This window comes from Chiloscyllium plagiosum, chromosome 26, assembly GCF_004010195.1.
Source record: "Chiloscyllium plagiosum isolate BGI_BamShark_2017 chromosome 26, ASM401019v2, whole genome shotgun sequence".
Lineage (NCBI taxonomy): Eukaryota > Metazoa > Chordata > Chondrichthyes > Orectolobiformes > Hemiscylliidae > Chiloscyllium > Chiloscyllium plagiosum.
In genome coordinates, this window is record NC_057735.1 from 31637721 (window position 1) to 31657255 (window position 19535).

Below are 19535 nucleotides of genomic sequence, written 5' to 3' on the forward strand. Positions count from 1 at the left end.
CCCCTCCTCTCTTGCCTCCCTTTCTGTCCTCCCTCTAGCATTTGTATCCTTGAACATTAATCTGCCAGTCCTGTCCATCCGTGAGCCATGTTTCTGTAATTGCTATGATATCCCAGTCCCATGTTCCTAACCATGCCCTGAGTTCATCTGCCTTCCCTGTTAGACCCCTTGCATTGAAATAAATGCAGTTTAACTTATCAATCCTACCTCATTCTCTGCTTTGACCCTGACTGTTTGACTCGCTTCTGTTCTCAACTGTATCAGTTTCAGATTGATTTCTTTCCTGACTATCTCCTTGTGTCCCACCTCCTCACCTTACTAGTTTAAAACCTCCCGAGCAGCTCTAGCAAATCTCCCTGCCAGTGTATTACTCCCCTCCCAATTTAGGTGCAATCCCCTCTTCTTGTACAGGACACTTCTACCCCAAAAAAGATTGCAATGATCCAAAAATGTAAATCCTTCTCCCATATACCAGCTCCTCAGCCATGCATTCATCTGCTTTATCCTCCTATTCCTGTCCTCACTAGCGCATAGCACCCGGAGTAATCCAGATATTACTAATCTCGAGGACCTCCTTTTTAAATTCCTGCCTAACTCTCTGTGATCCTCATTCAGAATCTCAACCTTTTACCTTCCTATGTCATTGGTTCCAATGTGTACAATCACCTCCTGCAGGCCCCTCTCTCTCTTGAGAACATTCTGTACCCTCTCTGAGACACCCTTGATCCTGGCACCAGGGAAGCAACACACCATTCTGATTTTTCACTGCTGGCCACAGAAACATCTGTCTCTATCTCGGACCAGAGAGTCCCCTAACACAATTGATCTCTTGGAACCCGACGTACTCCTCATTACATTTGAGCCAGTTTCAATATCAGAAACTGGGCTGTTCATACTATGTTCCCCTGAGAATCCATCACCCACTACATTTTCCAAAACAGCATACTTGTTTGAAATGGGGATAGCCACAGAAGACTCCTGCACTAACTGCCTACCTCGCTTACCTTTCCTGGAGTGAACACATTTATGTGACTGTATCTGCGTATTTTACCCCTTCCTATAACTGCCATTCATCACATCCCCTTGCTCTTGTGAATTCTGCATTGCCTCTCTCCAACTGATCCATTCGATCTGATTGGATTTGCAACCAACGATATTTATTGCAGATATAATACTCAGTAACCCATAAACTCCTCCTAAACTCTCACATCTGACAAGAAGAGCATATCACTTGACTAAAGGCCATTTTTTCTCCTTCACAATGTACAGACCCAGAAAATAGCACCGTCTTACTCCTCTGCAAAATACTGCTCCAGGTTAAATTAATAGTATTGGCTTATATTTTAAGGTTAATCAAGAGACATATCTCAATAAAACATATAATCAAGAAAGAACCCACTCTACTAACTACTGCAGACTTACGGTAAGGTCACATTTAAATATTCACGTCTGTTTCTGTGCTGTGACCTCTCCCAAACAGGTTCCTCCAAGATTAGTTGTGAATTTCACTGTTTGTTAATTTTCCCAGACGTACTCCAAAGTCCAGCGATAGTGATAAAATAGTAGTAAAATACAGTAAAAAAAGCAAAGTACGGCATTTTTTAGCCACCCTGAGCTACTTGAAAACAGTTTGCTGACCTTCAAAAGGGGATGATTCCTTTTACATTGCCCAGTATCTTTCACCTGTGTGGACTGTGCTACATTTTTATTGACATTTTCTCCAGCATCTTATTTTTTCTCTCAATGTTTCAGGTATACCTTTCACTGGTGTGAACTGACATATGGTTGCTATTGAAGTAAGCAACCAACTATTGTGTTTCAATGTCGAGATTAGGAAGCAATGCAAAATAGTGACTCCAACTGAGGAGGTTAGCATTTAGAGCAACAAAAAATGAGACTACATATTTGCAAATGAAGAAATAAAGCCTCTTTCTCTTTACTCATGGGACATGGCCATTGTTGGCTGCGCCAAAACATTTTGCCTGTCCCTAGTTGCCCTTGTGAAGCTGGAGGAGAGCTGCCTACTGAAATCCATGTACTGTAGGTAGACTCACAAATGCCATGAGGGAGGGAATTCCAGGATTTTGACCAAATGATACTGAAGGAACAGCAATATATTTCCAGGTCAGGATAGTGAGTGGCTTTGAGGGATATTTCCAGGTGGTATTTATCCCCCATGAATCTGCTGCCCTTGTCTTTCTCGGCGGTAGTGTTGTAAATTTGGAAGATGCTGTCCAAGGATCCTTGGTGAATTTCTGCAGTGCTTCTTGCAGATGGTACACACTGTTGCTCCTGGGTGTCAGTGGTAGATGGAGTGACTGCACATTTGTGGATATGATGCCAAATGAGTGGGCTGCTTTGTCCTAGGTGGTGTCATGCTTCTGGAGTATTGTTGGAGGTGCACTCATTCAGACAAGTGAGAAGTATTCCATCACACTCCTGACTTGTGCCTTGTAGATTAAGGGCAGGCTTTAGGGAGTCAGGAGGTGAATTACTTACTGCAGTATTCCCGGCCTCCAACCTCCTCTGGTAGCTATTGTATTCATATGGCTAGTCCAGTTTACTTTCTGGTCAATGATAAGCCTCAGGATATCAATATTGATAGGGATTCAGTGATAGTCATGTTACTGAATGTCAGGGGACTGTGGTTAGACTGTCACTCATTGGAAATGGTTACTGCCAGGCATTTCTGTAGAGTCATATAACTCAGAAACAGACCCTTTGGTCCAAATCGTTCATGCCAATCAAGTTTCCTAAAGAAAACAAGTCCCACTTGCCAGAATTGGATCTATATCCTTCTATAACCCTTTCCTATTCATATACCTGTCCAAACATCTTTTAAACGTTGTAACTGTACCTGTGTCTTCCTCTGACCGTTCATTCCACATATGAATCATCCTCTGCATGAAAATGTTGTCCGTCAGTCCCTTTTAAATCTTTCTCCTCTCACCTTAAAAGTATGCCCCTTAGTTTTGAACTCCCCCACCCTGGGGAAAAAAAAACTTTGCTTTTCACCTTATCTATGTTCCTCTTGACTTTATAAACCTCTGTAAGGTAACCTTCAATCCCCTATACTCCACTGAATAAAAGTCCAAGCCTATCCAGCCTCTCACTATGTCGTGCAAATATTCCTTGCCATTTGTCAGCGCAAGTGTGAGTATTGTCCAGGTCATGTAGCATTTGGATATGGACTGTTTCAGTACTTGAGGAGTCGTGAATGGTGCTGGACATTGTGCAATCACCAGCAAACACACACACTTCTGACCCTATGATTGAGGGAAGGTCGTTTAAGCAGGTAATGATGGTTGGACCTAGGGCACTATCCTGAGGAACTCCTGTAGACATGTCACAAAGCTTTATGGTTGAGAATATTTCACTGCATATTGTGAATATTATGAACCATTTTTTAGTTGTCAAACTGATGGCTTGGATAACAAAGGATGAATTTTTCAATTCTTCCTTTGCCACAATAATTTCTGCACAACATACACTATTAACACTTTTCCTTCAGTTAGTCTTTCCATTACTTCACAGTTAGCTTCTTAATATACAATGATGTTACTACTTTATTTATTCAGCTTGATTCTAATTCACCTAATTCTCAAATTTCTGGAGTAGGGCTTGAATGCACAGCCTCTTAACTCAGACACTGAATGAAGACTGACATTGGTTCCTGAAGAAATTTACTATGGGCTATTCCAAAATATTATTGGCTATTTGAAAATATTATAGGCAATTCTAAATTGATTTTGTAGAGTGGCAGTAACCATTGGCATGATGATTATGTTATCAATCCAATAATCCATCCATATGTTAGAAACTTGGTTTTTGGTTCTATAATGTTTCCACAGAAAACAACTTTTTTTTTTCAAATGTATTTGAAAAATGTTTTTTTTATTGTAATCTTCAGTAACATACTTCCAATTTTCATGTTCAGTGCAGCATACTTTTTTTAGACTGTGGAGTTAGTCTATGGAGAATTAATATTCAATGAAGCAAATAAACTGCCATGAAAATGCTGTTGATTGATATGTTTGTTTTCACCAAGAACAGCTGGGATCAATTTTTTCAATACAATATGACAGAGAGAATATTTGTAACTACCAAGGAAATTTTCAATGGGATATGTTAACCAGTAATGCTCTATGGTGGTTATTTGCTTTAGCACCTTTGCTATTTTATTACTTTTATGGGCATTGGCACTGTCTCAGTAGATGGGACTGTAAGATTGTTTTCAGACACACATCTTCAGGATTTTTTAACTTTGAGATAAAACGGTACAAAATGTTACAATACAATGTGATGTGGTAAAATAAGGGCAGATTGCTGGCTAATGTCCAAGCCCAGCAAGTCTCTTTACAAAATGCTGTCTATCCAAAAGCACCAGATATATTTTAAGTAAAATACTAAATATAGAAAATCCTAATAAGAACCTGTTAAGTAAAACCATTTCTCCTTGCCAAATAATTCCTCTGGTCAAAAATAGTTTGGCTAGCATTCTGTAAGCTGGCCTTTCTGCTTATTACAGTTTACATAAAGAATCAATGAAGAAATGGTGAACTCCAGTGTACCTTATAATGCAGCACCAACCACTGGTGAGTTGTGATTAGAGCAGAGTTTTGCTCCCAATCACCCTGTAAAAATAAAACTTTCATCAGGTTAAAGAGCTCTCAAAACTTCTTTCAACTCTCTTAAAACTATTCTCCTTTCAAGGTATTTTAAAATCAACCTTTTAAAGGATGATATGATGTACCTCTCCAGCCAGGTGGAACTTGAACCTGAGCCTTCTAGCCCAGAGGTAGGGGCAATACCACCAATCCACAAGACCCCTCTATCCTCCTTTCCATGCTGAGACACACTTTCAATCACGGCTGGCAATACCAGACTTAGATTGCATAAAGGTCCGGTCCTGGAAAAACTGAAGCAGTTAGTGGTGATTGGGCTATCAAAACCAGAAATGGAAACTTTTTGGACCCAGAGAGACTAGATCACAGTAGAGGATGGCAAGAGTGATTGTCCTGAACAAATGTTGTTGTCAATACTGGCTGAACTCTGCCAGGGTCATCCAAGGGCTTCCAAAGTAAACATGTTGGTCAGACATCATGTCTGGTGGCCCAGGATTGGATGCAGAAATAGCTGTGCTGATAGGGCTGTGCCCAGAGTGCCAACAAGAACAAAAATTATCGCCTGCAACTCCCCTACATTTGTAAGAATGGCCGGGTAAACCTTGTACACAGTTACATGTCGACTAATCAAGTCCTTTCATGGGCTCAATGTCCTTGGTCATTGTGGATGCTCACACAGAGTAGCTGACATGCACAGAGTTCATTCATCAAACATGTGGACAATGATAGAATAAGTGCGCACATTGTTTGCAATACAGATCGTTCTGCTATAACAGGCGTTCCATTAACGCGAATTTGCTATAACGTGATTGATGAATTGGGGACATTATTTTTACAGCTTGAACATTTAAATGTGTGTTGGCTGTAACGCAATTACAGCACCAACACTTTAAGCGCTGTTTCTAAAGTGCAATATTTCTGTAACACAGGGTTGCACAAGAATGCAACCATTGCATTATAGAAGAACAATCTGCACACGGATTCCCGGAAGTGTTGGTCACAGATAATGAACCATCATTTACCAGCATTTCCTGAAGTCGAACAGTATTCATCCAATAAGGGCAGCTCCATACCATCCATCATTCAATGGTCTGGCAGAAACAACAGTCCAAACTTTGAAGGCAGGCTTCAAGAAACTTACAGCTTCACTAGATACCAAACTGTCCCAGTTTCGATTTGATAGGACCACAATTTATTCAACTACAGAGAGAGCTCCAGCAGAGTTGTTGTTGGGGAAGACTCCACAACAGGCTAAATCTGGTGAAATGATGTCAGGAATACCAATGTCAGACACAAGACTCCGTTAAGCTAGAGAGACAGTTTACTTCAGGGTTTGATGTAGGAACCACAGGAATGCCCCAGCATGGGTAAGAGGCATGGTTGATGCAAGGTCAGGCCAGTGAAGTATAAAGTTCAGGTATGAAACATGCCTGGCTCCTCAACTACCTTTCTGATTGTTCTGGAACCCGTGGGTTCTCCCTTTCTGTGAAACATTGAAGATATTTCGTTCAGTTCGGTGTCAGTACATGCAGGCAAAATGTCTGTGCTGCAACGTTTCAGTGTTAGTTGATAGTGCACCCTGCAATGCAAGTCTGTGCTGCTAGGATGGAGATATGCTAATATGGTCATTAGGGATTGGCAGATGTCGGATGCCAATATCAATGGATGAAGGATATGTGCAGCTGATGCCTGTAGATCATGCTCTGGGCTGCAGTTAGATTTGCATGCAATATGGGAATAAACAGATAAAAAGCTGGATATTGACAAGAAGAGCTGCAGTGCAAATGTGGCGATTAACAAACAACAATTCCCTTAATTGGCAACTCCTAGTGAGAAAACCATCACATTGTTTGTGGAAACTATAAAAGGTGATGTAAGATGCTCCTGATGTCACCCAACGGCCTTATCAGACTTCTTCAATTTTGCAAAAATCTCATTTTTGTCCACATTATTCAGATTCCACCTTCACTATCTTTTCCAATATTGGGACTTCAGTCTTCGTTAATGCTTTTGCTTTGCCACTGTAATCATAACTGTAGAGCCTGTTCAGGATGAAGCAATCTCTACTTTGAGTACTTCTTTCATTTCTATCCCTCCCAGTCTAGTCCTTTGTGCTATTATTTTAAAGATTTTCCTCCTTGCCCACAGGGATTACAAACTTTTAATCACAGAACTCTGAACTACTCCCACTGATCATTCTTCTGAGAACTGTGAGGAAATATGAGTCAGATTGATATAATACCATTTCCTATCTATGTGTTGAGATGTTTTGCATGAAATTAATGAATGTAATGTGTAATGAACAAAAATATTTCAATTATTTTACCAAAAATCAGTGGAATCTTGTCAAATCAAAAAATAAATGTCCTGGGGAGTTAGCAACGTGACAGAATTCTGTATTGCTCAGATTTCCTTTTAAAGAATTTGGCTGTCGTTCCCTTCCTTAAATTACCTGCAAACGTTCACTCACTGTCTGCTGGAGACTGGGAGGAATCCTTGGATTTCTTTTACTTTCATGTACCTTGGATACAATTTCCCAGTTGGTTAAGATTACCATTCATGAAAGAGCAGCCTCTGAATTCTTTTTTGCACATTAGGTTCACTAGAGGTTTGGGATTCTGTTTATGGATGGTTCTACTTCGAAAACAGCTAAAATCCAGCAGCTGTTTTTAATAGATTTTACATTAAACACTGAAGCACTTGGAAAGAGCAGAACCCTCATCCACATGTTTAAGATTCCACATTGAAAGGATTAAGTATAACTAATTAATTTGTCATAAAGGACAATGCATCTTATCTAATAGCTTCTTCAATGTTTGTCCAAAGCTTACATTTAATGAGTCCTTAATGGCCAACAAATATCCATGTGGCATCTTGTTCTTAATTGCGGTTTTAAAAAGTTGTGGAATTACATAAACTTTGGAACCATTTTTCCTTGAATATCACATCTCTGGGGAACTAGCACAGGATCCAGACTGCCTCAACTATAAAACTTACTCTGTTAATGGAGTTTTTTTTAAACGATTGCTTGATGAATAAATGCAGTGAAGTAGAAAGGAAAAAAGAAGGTTGGTGCATCGCACAAACTAATTTCACAAGAAGCAAGAAACGAGGGCACGTGTTGGCAGAAAGGACTCCGTGATCAAACCAGTAATACTAAAATTGCAAGCAATTGGAGAACAAGGGTCTTAATCATTGAAGCATCACTTGCAATATATTTTTCTTCTGCTAACCATATGGATTTTTTGTTTATTCAGCAGGTTAAGATTTTCCGAGGATAAAGTCCAATTACCAGAGTCTGGAGCATTGAACTTTGGGATCCTTCGAAAATTGATTCAGGCTTCATCGAACTTGACCAAACTTTTATTCATTCTCATCAGTTTGGAGACAACTCTGGAGACAGAGAGTATTAGCTCTGATATTGCTCGAGTTTACTTCTACTTCAATTTATTGAAGTACAAAGAAATCTCAATCCAAACCTTAGATAAAAATTCCAATATACTAAGATTCCAAATTGTATTTCTAATCAAGTTTACATTTCCCAAAAAGGTTCCGCTTTGGCTTAAGTCTAAAGATTCATATTCTTGCACTGTAATATTTAGACTTGGGGGAAAACATTTGTTGATAATTTGTCAGCTTTTAATGGTTTGTTATTGATGCCTTTTTGGGTTCACCGACATTAATCACTCCCATAAACAGTTTCCACCTTCTTCACATTTACATTAATGTCCAGCAGCTATGAGTGTGACTCCCTTGGTTGTGCTACCCTTCCAGATCTATATCTACTAATGCAGTAGCCCCCATGAACAAGATAATGCTTTTCACAGAACATGCTCATATGTGCCTTCTCTAATTTTTTTGAGAAGTCAAGAAAAACCTTGCCAAAATGAAGACAGAATAAAACATGATGCTCTTTACTTCTTACCTTATAAGTACAGTTTATTTCATGGATAGAGATTATGTAAAGCAATAATTATGACCAGGCTCTCAGTTAATTAGGCTTGGGCAGCATGGTGGCTCAGTGGTTAGCACTGCTGCCCCATAGGGCCAGGGACCGAGGTTCGATGCGCAGGCTGGGTAGATTAGCCATGGGAAATGCAGGGTTATAGGAATAGGATAGTAGGTTGCAGCAGGATGGGATAATCTTCGGAGAGTTGGTGCAAACTCAGTGGGCTGAATGGCCTATTTCTACACTGTAAGGAATCTATGATGCTAATTCAACTGTTACAATTTGTATTTTCACAATAATCCAAAATCTTGATTATACTACGTTCTCCATATTAGTGAGATGTCTTATGGACAGAAGAAAAATAAATGTTTTCCTGTGTCTGATGAAAACTTACTTTAAAGGAAAGAAACCGGTTTGCATTAATATAGTGTCTTTCAAGGCCTCAGAACAACTCAGTTCTTTACTGGCAATTAAATACTACTAACGTTTAATGTGTGGTCTGAAAGCATGTTCAATTCAAAACTGTAGGCATGAGTGTGTTTCTGTACTCATGACCAGACGCCAACAGCCTACCTCTGAAGAAGTCCAAGGCAAGGGAATTTGTCACACACTTGATAGGAGGTGCTCAATGAATATTGGGGTAGGCTGACATATTGTTTGCTGAATAAAATTTTAGATCAATCTTTCCAGATAGTAAACTTCATGTTGTGGTTCTGTTCGCCGAGCTGGAAATTTGTGTTGCAAACGTTTCGTCCCCTGTCTAGGTGACATCCTCAGTGCTTGGGAGCCTCCTGTGAAGCGCTTCTGTGGTGTTTCCTCCGGCATTTATAGTGGCCTGTCCCTGCCGCTTCCGGTTGTCAGTTTCAGCTGTCCGCTGTAGTGGCCGGTATATTGGATCCAGGTCGATGTGTTTGTTGATGGAGTTTGTGGATGAGTGCCATGCTTCTAGGAATTCCCTGGCTGTTCTTTGTTTGGCTTGCCCAATAATGGTAGTGTTGTCCCAGTCGAATTCATGTTGCTTGTCGTCTGCGTATGTGGCTACTAAGGATAGCTGGTCGTGGCGTTTCGTGGCTAGTTGATGTTCATGGATGCGGATCGTTAGCTGTCTTCCTGTTTGTCCTATATAGTGTTTTGTGCAGTCCTTGCATGGGATAAAACACTATATAGGACAAACAGGAAGACAGCTAACGATCCGCATCCATGAACATCAACTAGCCACGAAACGCCACTACCAGCTATCCTTAGTAGCCATACAAGCAGACGATAAGCAACATGAATTCGACTGGGACAACACTACCATTATAGGGCAAGCCAAACAAAGAACAGCCAGGGAATTCCTAGAAGCATGGCACTCATCCACAAACTCCATCAACAAACACATCGACCTGGACCCAATATACCGGCCACTACAGCGGACAGCTGAAACTGACAACCGGAAGCGGCAGGGACAGGCCACTATAAATGCCGGAGGAAACACCACAGAAGCGCTTCACAGGAGGCTCCCAAGCACTGAGGATGTCACCTAGACAGGGGACGAAACGTTTGCAACACAAATTTCCAGCTCGGCGAACAGAACCACAACAACGAGCACCCGAGCTACAAATCTTCACCCAAACTTTAAATAGTAAACTTCAATTTACAGCAATCCCAATTATTGTGTAATTTCAGATATGTTGTACAATGAGACTTTATTCATGTTTATTTTGAATTAAATTGAGCATAAAAGCATTGACATTCTTCCTTACTAAAATATTCCAATTCATATTGTGGCCATATTTCGTACCCATCTTATCCTGTTAGGTGATATAGATTCAGGTTTGTTTTCTACAGTTTATATAGCTGAATAGATTGGAGCCAGAAAAGGAGGATGAAGCAAGTACAATTTGATGTAGGAGAGGTTAGAAATAAAATTAGTGACTACAAAAGTGGATGTGTGTCTGCTGCACTGTTGGAGTACCACCTGGTTACTTGGTAATATATCAGTGCCACACTCAAAAGTGTTCCTAAAGGTGACTGACCTCTACAGGTAATCTCTCCTTTTTAATATATTGGATCGTAAACAGTTTAGAAACACATGAGAAAATTTATAATTGTATAATTACCACTTCATTTAGTGACAAGTTTCTGCAAATAATTGTTTGTCAATCAAGGAAACTTGTGAACAAGAATTGTTGCCTGCAAATTATTGTAGTCACCTTTGACAAAAGAGTACTTTAGATTGGAGAGTCCCAGTTTATGCAACCTATTCCCTTTTAAACAAATTCCTACTCCTCACCAGGCATTTTCTACAAATCGACCTTGCCTCTATTGATCAATTTGTTGCATAGATAGTATTATCAATTCAACATTTTGTATAGTTTGATTCCAAAGCATACTTAGCCAGTATAGCGATGGAATATTTACACTGCGAGTAAAGATTATTAGGTGCATTGTTTGCTTGGAAAGATCAGTTAAGCCGTAAAGATACTTTATAGGTGAAAAAAAGAGAAACTGAGAAAAAAAGAGGGAAGAAATGGAGATGGAGAGGGAGAAAATCTTTAATTTGGAAAAAGAAAGTTACAGGTTCAATGTGGCTTAGATAAAATTTTATGTGGCAATAAACTTCAAATAATTATTTCTTTCATAGACTGCTAATGCATGATTAGTCTTTTAACAGTTACCAGGTGTGTTTAACAGCCCATTAATAGCTTAATGCAGTTAAGCAGGTCTCAGATGTGCCAGGTGTTTTTGTTAATAAATTTTATATGTCTGTGTCTTCACTTAAAGTTACTCTGTGTATCCATTATGTTATTAATAGCTCATTGCCATTGTCTAACAATTTGTGTGCAAAAGACATTTTGAAGTTTATTGTTACAATTTTCTTCTCTACCAAAGATTCCTCCATCAGTACTTTCATTTACTGGAGGGGAAGAAGTCAAAAAATCTTATTCCACATCCTATGATCTGCAAGTGAATTATTATTCTCAAGTGTCCAACAGTGTCTGCTGGATTGTGAGGTTAACTCCATTATAAAGGTTAACTCCATTGGCAACTTTAGATTGACATCCTTTCTCTCTTGAAAATATTTATCCCTCAAGAAATACCAGTGAAAAAGACTATTTGGTCACCATTGCATTATTGTTCTTGGGATCTTATTGTGCACAAATTGGCAGCATGTTCTCTACATTATGACAGTGGCTATATTTCATTAGTACTTTATTGCTTGTAAAGAGGTTTTGGATCACCAAAGGTCATGAAAGGTGGTAAACATGTGAAAGTTCTTTTCTTAACATGTGAACTCCTTGCGATTACATAGTTACATGCCCTTCAGTATCTCATCCAATTAACCTCCATGGGAAATCATTTGCAGAAATTCTATGATCAGAAATCAATCTCTTGGTTATTTTTGCTTTCCTTAATCCCGGAGCCCCAAGGGCAATTCTATTAAACCTCTAATTCAGATTAGTTAAACAATAATTCTGATTAAATATGGAATCTTGCTGAGCTATAAGATCTCAAATATGTACTGGACAAATCTGCTGAGTAATTAGAGGAGTTGAATATACTTTGTCATCAACATTTGAAATGGATTACTACTCACATTAAAGTATATGAATCCTTTACCATTATATACCACTACAACTGCTGCAGGTACTAACATATTGTGCATTGTTTATGTCCAACAAAGAAATGAACAATTATCTGTGCACCTCGAGGAGTGACTTTACTAAGATTATTAGAAAGCTAATCAAGTTGGAATGTAAAGCTTTATTGAGAGTACAAAAAAGATTTTTGAGCATGGTTTCAGTGATGCAGGATGACACCTGTGTGGAGAGACCAGATATGAAGGGCTGATTCTCATCAGAGCAGAGAAAGTGAAGATTTTATAAAGTTGATTAAAGTTGTGAAGGGTTTAGACAGAGAAAAATAGAATATAGACGCCTTCTAATGATGAAAGATCACTAACTGTAGTGTGCACTGATTGAGGTGATTGTAAAAGAATCATAGGGACAAGGGGAGAAGTTTTTTTAACTATAGTAAGACATTTGGTTTTGAAGTGCATTGCCTGAGATGGTGGTGATCACTAATTAAATGAAAGCCTTTGAAGGAGAGTTTGATAAATATTTTTAAGGAGAAAGAATTCCATGAATATGCAGTAAGAGCAGGAGAGTGGGACAGACTGGTGTTTGAAAGTGCTTATGTAAATTCAATGGCTGGATGACCTCCTTCTGTGCTGCACTACTGTGTGGCTCCATGATTTTTATTTTTGTGATTTTTTTTAAACTTGGAGTGGCAGAAAGCTTTTATTTGATTTCACAGTCGGAGTTTTCAGTGGCTTTAGATGAAATGTGGGGAGAGCAGGGGACCTTTGCTCCTTGCTTTTTCTATCTGTGACAGTCAGCAAGCCTTGTTCTTCAGACTGGCCTGAATCCAAAGAAGTTGTTTTAAATAAAAGATAAACATTATCAGAAAGTATAAGAAGAGGAGCAGTTTTGGATGTGCGGCATACTGGCTTAGTGGTCAACACTGCTGCCTCACAGCACCAGAGACCCAGGTTCAATTCCAGCCTTGGGTGACTATGTCTGCCTGTGTAGACTTTGCACATTCTCCCAATGTCTCTGTGGGATTTTGTTGAGCGCTCCCGTTTCCTCCCACAGTCAAAGGATGTGCAGGTCAGATGGATTGGCCATGCTAAGTTACCCATAGCTTCCAGGGATGCGTAGGTTAGGTGGTTTAGCCATGGAAAATGTAGGATTACAGGGATAGGATGGAGGGAGCTGCGGAGTCTGGGTGGCATGCTCTTAACAATCAGTGCAGACTCAATGGGCTGAATGGCCTCTTTATACACTGTATGCAAAGAGGATGTTAATTTAAATTAAATGGCAGAAAAGCAATGGGGCATGAGGAATAACATTCTTACATAGTGAGGCATGGGATCTGAGAATCTATCTGTTGGTAGATGGAGATAGATTCTGGCTTTTAAAAGAGAATGATCTGACAAAGGGAAGTGTGTCTGCAGGGTTGCAGAGAAAAGACGGGAGAGAGAGAGAGAGAGAGAGAGACACACACAGATGAGCTGATTTGCTCTTACAGAAAACCATGGGGGCTACATGGCCTATTTCTGCACTGTAACCCTCCTTTGATATCAAAAAGGAGTTTTATAATTATTGTATGAGAATCACTTGCTACGACTGCAACCTTCAAATAAAATCAACCATGTGGCTCTGGTCATCAGGACATGATGCAGGGTCAAAGTCCTAGGATGCACAATGTAAGATCGCAAATAGCTTTTGGTACTGTCCATGCAAAATACTTTTAAGTTGTAATTAGCAATTGATGCAAACTGGCATTATAATGAGCATCAGAAACGTATGCCATTATAATATGTATTTCAATCAATCCTGATTTTAAACCTGGTTATTCGCTCTTTCAGCCTGAAATGTGTATTTCAACCTAGGAGGTGAAACTGCGCATTCAAGTGGTCTGTCGCCATCCAACCACATTCAGCCTGCTGCAATGTGTATCCAATTAGGGAAGCCTTTTTGAAATCTGCCACTAATGCAAACAATACAACGTGAAATGCTTGCTAATTTGATTTTTCTGACCAACATTCCCGTATAAAAAGTCTGTCCTTGAAATGGGGGACAAAGTGCTTGACTGTGGGCAAGTCATAAGAAGCATCACTCTGCAGCATCAAATTGAACAGGACATGTTACTAATCATTTAAACAGGCCCATTTTGACTAATGGGAATTAATACAGTCTCATGATCTCTTCCATATGTCCCTATATTGTAGCAGAGTTGTGGCTTTAATTTTGTTTCAGTGTCCCCTACTATATAAGTTAATTTATTTACATCTCTACGTGACTGTGCAGCAGGCACCGAAAAACTAGAATTTCTGTGCGAAAATGCTGATTAGTCTGAAGTGAAGGGCAAGGTGATTAAACTGGGTGGGTGTTGTTGACTTCAATACTTAATTGCTGACAAGGTCAGTCAAAAGATCAAAATTTTAATGAAATAATTTTAATACTTTTATTGACAACATCTCTATCCAATAACTCAGTAATGTACTTAAATTCATCTTACTCAACTTACTTGACAGATTCTCATTTTTTTCAAGAAATGTAACACTTTCTTTTCAATGGACCATTAACATTTTGAAATTAACTTTCGTCCTCTCTTAACACTTAGAATGAGGTCTTACCACTTTCTACAATTTGTTACAATGCATATTAATTATTGTTAACCAAACTTGTTTACATTAGTTAACAGCTAAAAAAAAGTTTGAATTTTAATAAAATAGACTTCAGAAGAGATTAATAGTTTTGAATCTTTTTCTAAAAATATCTTCATTAGGACAATATTTGATAAATATGCAAATAAATACAAATTAATATTAAAGAAACTGAAGTGTAATTAAATAATGTACAGTTAGTAGGTTCAATAAGTAATATACGTCAATCAGGCAGACCAGGAATCCCTATAGTTTAGTTTGCTACCTTTGGAACGTGAGTTATACTTTTTTTGTTAAAAATCGCACAGCACCAGGTTATAGTCCAACAGGTTTATTTGGAGGTACAAGTTTTCGGAGTGCTGCTCTTTTGTCAGGTAGCTAGTGGAATAAAATCATAGGACACGGAATTTACAGTAAAAGATCTATCAACAAATACGTTGACTTAGACCCCATTTACCACCTTCTGAGAAAAAGAACAGGAAATGACATCACCACAGGGAATGACCACCACAGGAAATGACGTCAACAACGTGAGGAAACCTAAACACATAAATAGAGAGCAGGTCACTAACACCAGTGCTTCACCAGAGGCTCACTGATGATGTTACCTACTAGGGTATGAAACATCTTAAAACAAACCTTCCAGCCCAGCGAGCCAACTTATATCTAGTAATAATGGCTCCAGAACAAAGAATTGGGCACAAAAGTTCTCAGAATCATTAGACCAGTGAAGAGAAACTTCTCTGGTTTGACCATTTGACCAGAGAAGGGAAATGAAGCAGTTGAATATTGAGTGAGAGTTGAATTGATTTGGTAAAATAGCAAGGTAACATAATTGTATGACATAATGAACAGCCAGCAAGATCAGGAATTGAAGCATTACTACCTGCAAAACCATATCCCAAAGTAACTCAATTCTTCAAAAAAGGGGAAAATTGGAAGTGAGAAACCATATTTTCACAGAATTATTACAGTGAAGGAGGAGTCCATTTGGGCCATTGTGCTATTATCTAATGCTAACTTCTAGTCTTTTTCTCATACCCATGATCACTTCTCATCACTTTTCTATGTTGGAATAGGAATCTATAAAATACCATTTCCTCTGAATCTCTACATTCTAACGATTTTAATCATAGAATCCCTGCAGTGCAGATAGAGGTCATTTAGGTTCATCAAGTCTGGACCCACCACATCCCTGTAAAATTGCATGGCATTTTACCCCATAGCTAAAACATAATAATCTGCACACACCTGGCAATTTAGCATGGCCACTTCATCTAACCTGCACATTTTTGGACTGTGGGAGGAAACTGGAATACCTGGCAGAAACCCACATAGACATTGGGAGAATGTGCAATCTCTACATACAATCACACAAGGGTGAAATTGAACCTGCATCCCTGGTGCTGTGAGGCAATAGTGCTGACCACGGTGCTACCATTTTAAAAATATAGAACAGTTTGTATTTGTAAAATACTACACAAATACAATTTGCATATTAGTGTGCTTTATACTTGAGATAAATTTATGTAAATAATTTGGATGTGATGCTGGCATTGTCTCCCCTTGGATTAAAGTGTAACCTTAAAGGGTTTAAACTTTCAAACTTAAATGTAATGAAGTGAAAATTCTTATCTTATTCAGTACTTGCACTAACTGATCCAACAGAAAATTAGGAAACAGCTACAAAGTTTGATAAAATGTAACAAGAATGATGAGAGGAAATTAGTTACAGGAATTCATAATTGGGCTCTGGTGCATTTAATTTTCTAAAGTTACAATGGCAGGAAAAAGGATAAGGTCCTTAAAACTTTATGCATACTGTGAAGCACTTACTGAGCTTGCATTACACTTCAATTGTGATGAGTTTCAGTTGCACTGATGTCCAAATGGTTTCATCAGGACTCTACTGCTGGCTAACAGCACACAGCATTACATTAAAACATAATTTAGCCATTTCATTATTTGATTTATTTATTGTCATGTGTTTGAAGCTATAGTGAACATAATTTAGCCATATCATTATTTGTGTTATTTCTTTCAAACTATGATAGAGCAACTGGTATCAGAAACCAAGAACCAAGAACCTGTCCTGACTAGACACACACTAAAAGGTAGACTATGTAAAGATAAAGCAGGAGAAACTTTCACAAACTGGTGGTCAGTTAAAAAAGAGGTTTCAATCACTTCGTAGAGTGTCAAGGAGCTTCAAACAAATCAAGTGCACAGGTTTTGCAAACAGAGGGACAGTCAACAGGAGCAGCACTTATGGATTGGAGGTGATCGGGTCAAGGCTATTGATCTTGCAGCTTTTTCATTATATATAAACAAAATCTGAGCATAACTGATAAATAGTGACCTTAAGAAAAAGCAATGGATAAATTAAACCATTTAATTTTGAAGGTTCTTTGCGGGTCAGTGAATTAAGAATGTATTGTTCAAATAACTTTTCATATGAAATCAGCACAATTGTTTTAGTACTGGTATAGAGGTCATAATTGTTTGATTAGGAATTGTGGATTGTGTATTTCCAACATTGATTTAAATATGTTAGTGACTACTTCTAATGAATAATTATCCCAGTACACTGCCATTTAACTGAGTGGAATAAGTATCCCGCTATAATTAAATTATATACACTAATGATGAAAATCTAAACCCTAATCATTTATTCATTGATTCATAAACAGCAGTGGAAAGACCTACACAGATTAATGAAAACTAGTGCCTCCAGTCAAAAACCACTTACTCACCCTCAGCAAAGTAACTTAATCATAACAACACATTATAAAAGTATTAATGAATTCCAGTACAGTGATAGGAAACTGTCTCTGGGCCACAATCATTTTTTGTGAAGCCTTACAGTCAGTTTCAGGTCAGCTCACAACCTGAAGATGCATAAAATGTATTCATTTCAAGTTCACAGACAGTTCAATAATTGGTTAAAGAAGCAGCAATGTACTGCAATAAGTGAAGGGCATCTCCATAGTTTCAGGACCACCATTTGCTGTTCTGAGTTCTATGGAATGCTCATCCAAAAGGTAATTGGTTAATTTAACAGAATAAACTAGTGGTGAAATGTTGCATGGGTATATAGTTTCAGAAAAGAAGATTAATAATTCTTTAACAAAAACAGAAATTGTTGGAAAAGCTCAGCAGGTCTGGCAACATCTGTGAACAGAAATCAGAGTTAACATTTTGGGTTGAGTGACTCTTCCTCAGAACCAACCCGAAACGTTAACTCCGATTTGTCTCCACAGTTGGTTGCAGACGTGTTGAGCTTTTCCAGCAATCTCTGTTTTTGTTTCTGATTTACAGCGTTCACAGTCCTTTCGTTTTTTTAAATTAATAATTCTTTTCTGGGCTCATCTGGATTAATAAACCACAGTCTATGAAGGACCACAGTCATCATTCTGCTCACTGCAATCTAGCACATTTCTGCCATTCCTCCCTGTCATTCTGAGTACTTTACTAACATCTGAATGTGAGACCTAAGGAAGCAAAAGTCTGGGGTTGGAGGAAATCTGATTAACATGAGACATAGCTATTTCAGCATATCTCCTAGAGGTGGGCTAAAACTCTACAAAAGCTAATTCATGTAGTATTCATTTCATGTTAAAATTTTCTAAAATACCCTACTTAATCAGAGTTCACCTGATTTCATGGTAGAATTGCTCTGCACAATTTGCAAAGCTAAAAGTGTTCCACATAATTTTAAATGACAATAGTAAAATTGGCCAGCAAGCAAGAATTGGCATAATTTTAAATTGTCTGCCTGGAAATTAGTTGAATTGAATTGATTGTTTATTTTACACTCTATTCAGTTTTACTTTGTATTGAGGTCAATGAGGGAGTAATTTTAACTTTTAACAATGGAGTAAAATGGATGGTAATGAGATTGGCCTCCCATTCCATACCCTTCCCTATTTTACTTTCCATTCAGAAAGCAAAGTCCATCATCTTTGTTTTCCACCACCTTTGATGAATGGAAAATTACCCCAATGGAAAGTATCATCATGACAGCTGTAAATTAAGCATCCAATTTCACCCTGCCATCTTCCAACTGAGTGGGTGAGTTCAAAATGAGCCATTAAGACCATAAGACCACAAGACATAGGAGTGGAAGTAAAGCCCTTCGGCCCATCAAGTCCACTCCGCCATTCAATCATGGCTGATGGGCATTTCAATTCTACTTACCCTTATTCTCCCCATAGCCCTTAATTCCTTGTGATATCAAGAATTTATCAATCTCTGCCTTGAAGACATTTAGCGTCCCGGCCTCCACTGCACTCTGCGGCAATGAATTCCACAGGCCCACCACTCTCTGGCTGAAGAAATGTCTCCGCATTTCTGTTCTGAATTTACCCCCTCTAATTTTAAGGCTGTGTCCACGGGTCCTAGTCTTCTCGCCTAACGGAAACAATTTCCTAGCGCCCACCCTTCCCAAGCCATGTATTATCTTGTAAGTTTCTATTAGACCTCCCCTTAACCTTCTAAACTCCAATGAATACAATCCCAGGATCCTTAGCCGTTCCTCATATGTTAGACCTACCATTCCAGGGATCACCCGTGTGAATCTCTGCTGGACACGTTCCAGTGCCAGTATGTCCTTCCTGAGGTGTAAGGACCAAAACTGGACACAGTACTCCAAATGGGGCCTAACCAGAACTTTATAAAGTCTCAGTAGCACAACAGTGCTTTTATATTCCAACCCTCTTGAGATAAATGACAACATTGCATTCGCTTT

General features: G+C 38.7%; 1 protein-coding gene across 5 annotated transcripts in view; it reads right to left on the bottom strand.

Annotated features, from left to right (window-relative positions):
* Positions 1–19535, bottom strand: part of LOC122563226 (leucine-rich repeat-containing G-protein coupled receptor 6) — a 255999-nt gene that overhangs the window by 125542 nt on the left and 110922 nt on the right. The window lies entirely within an intron of this gene.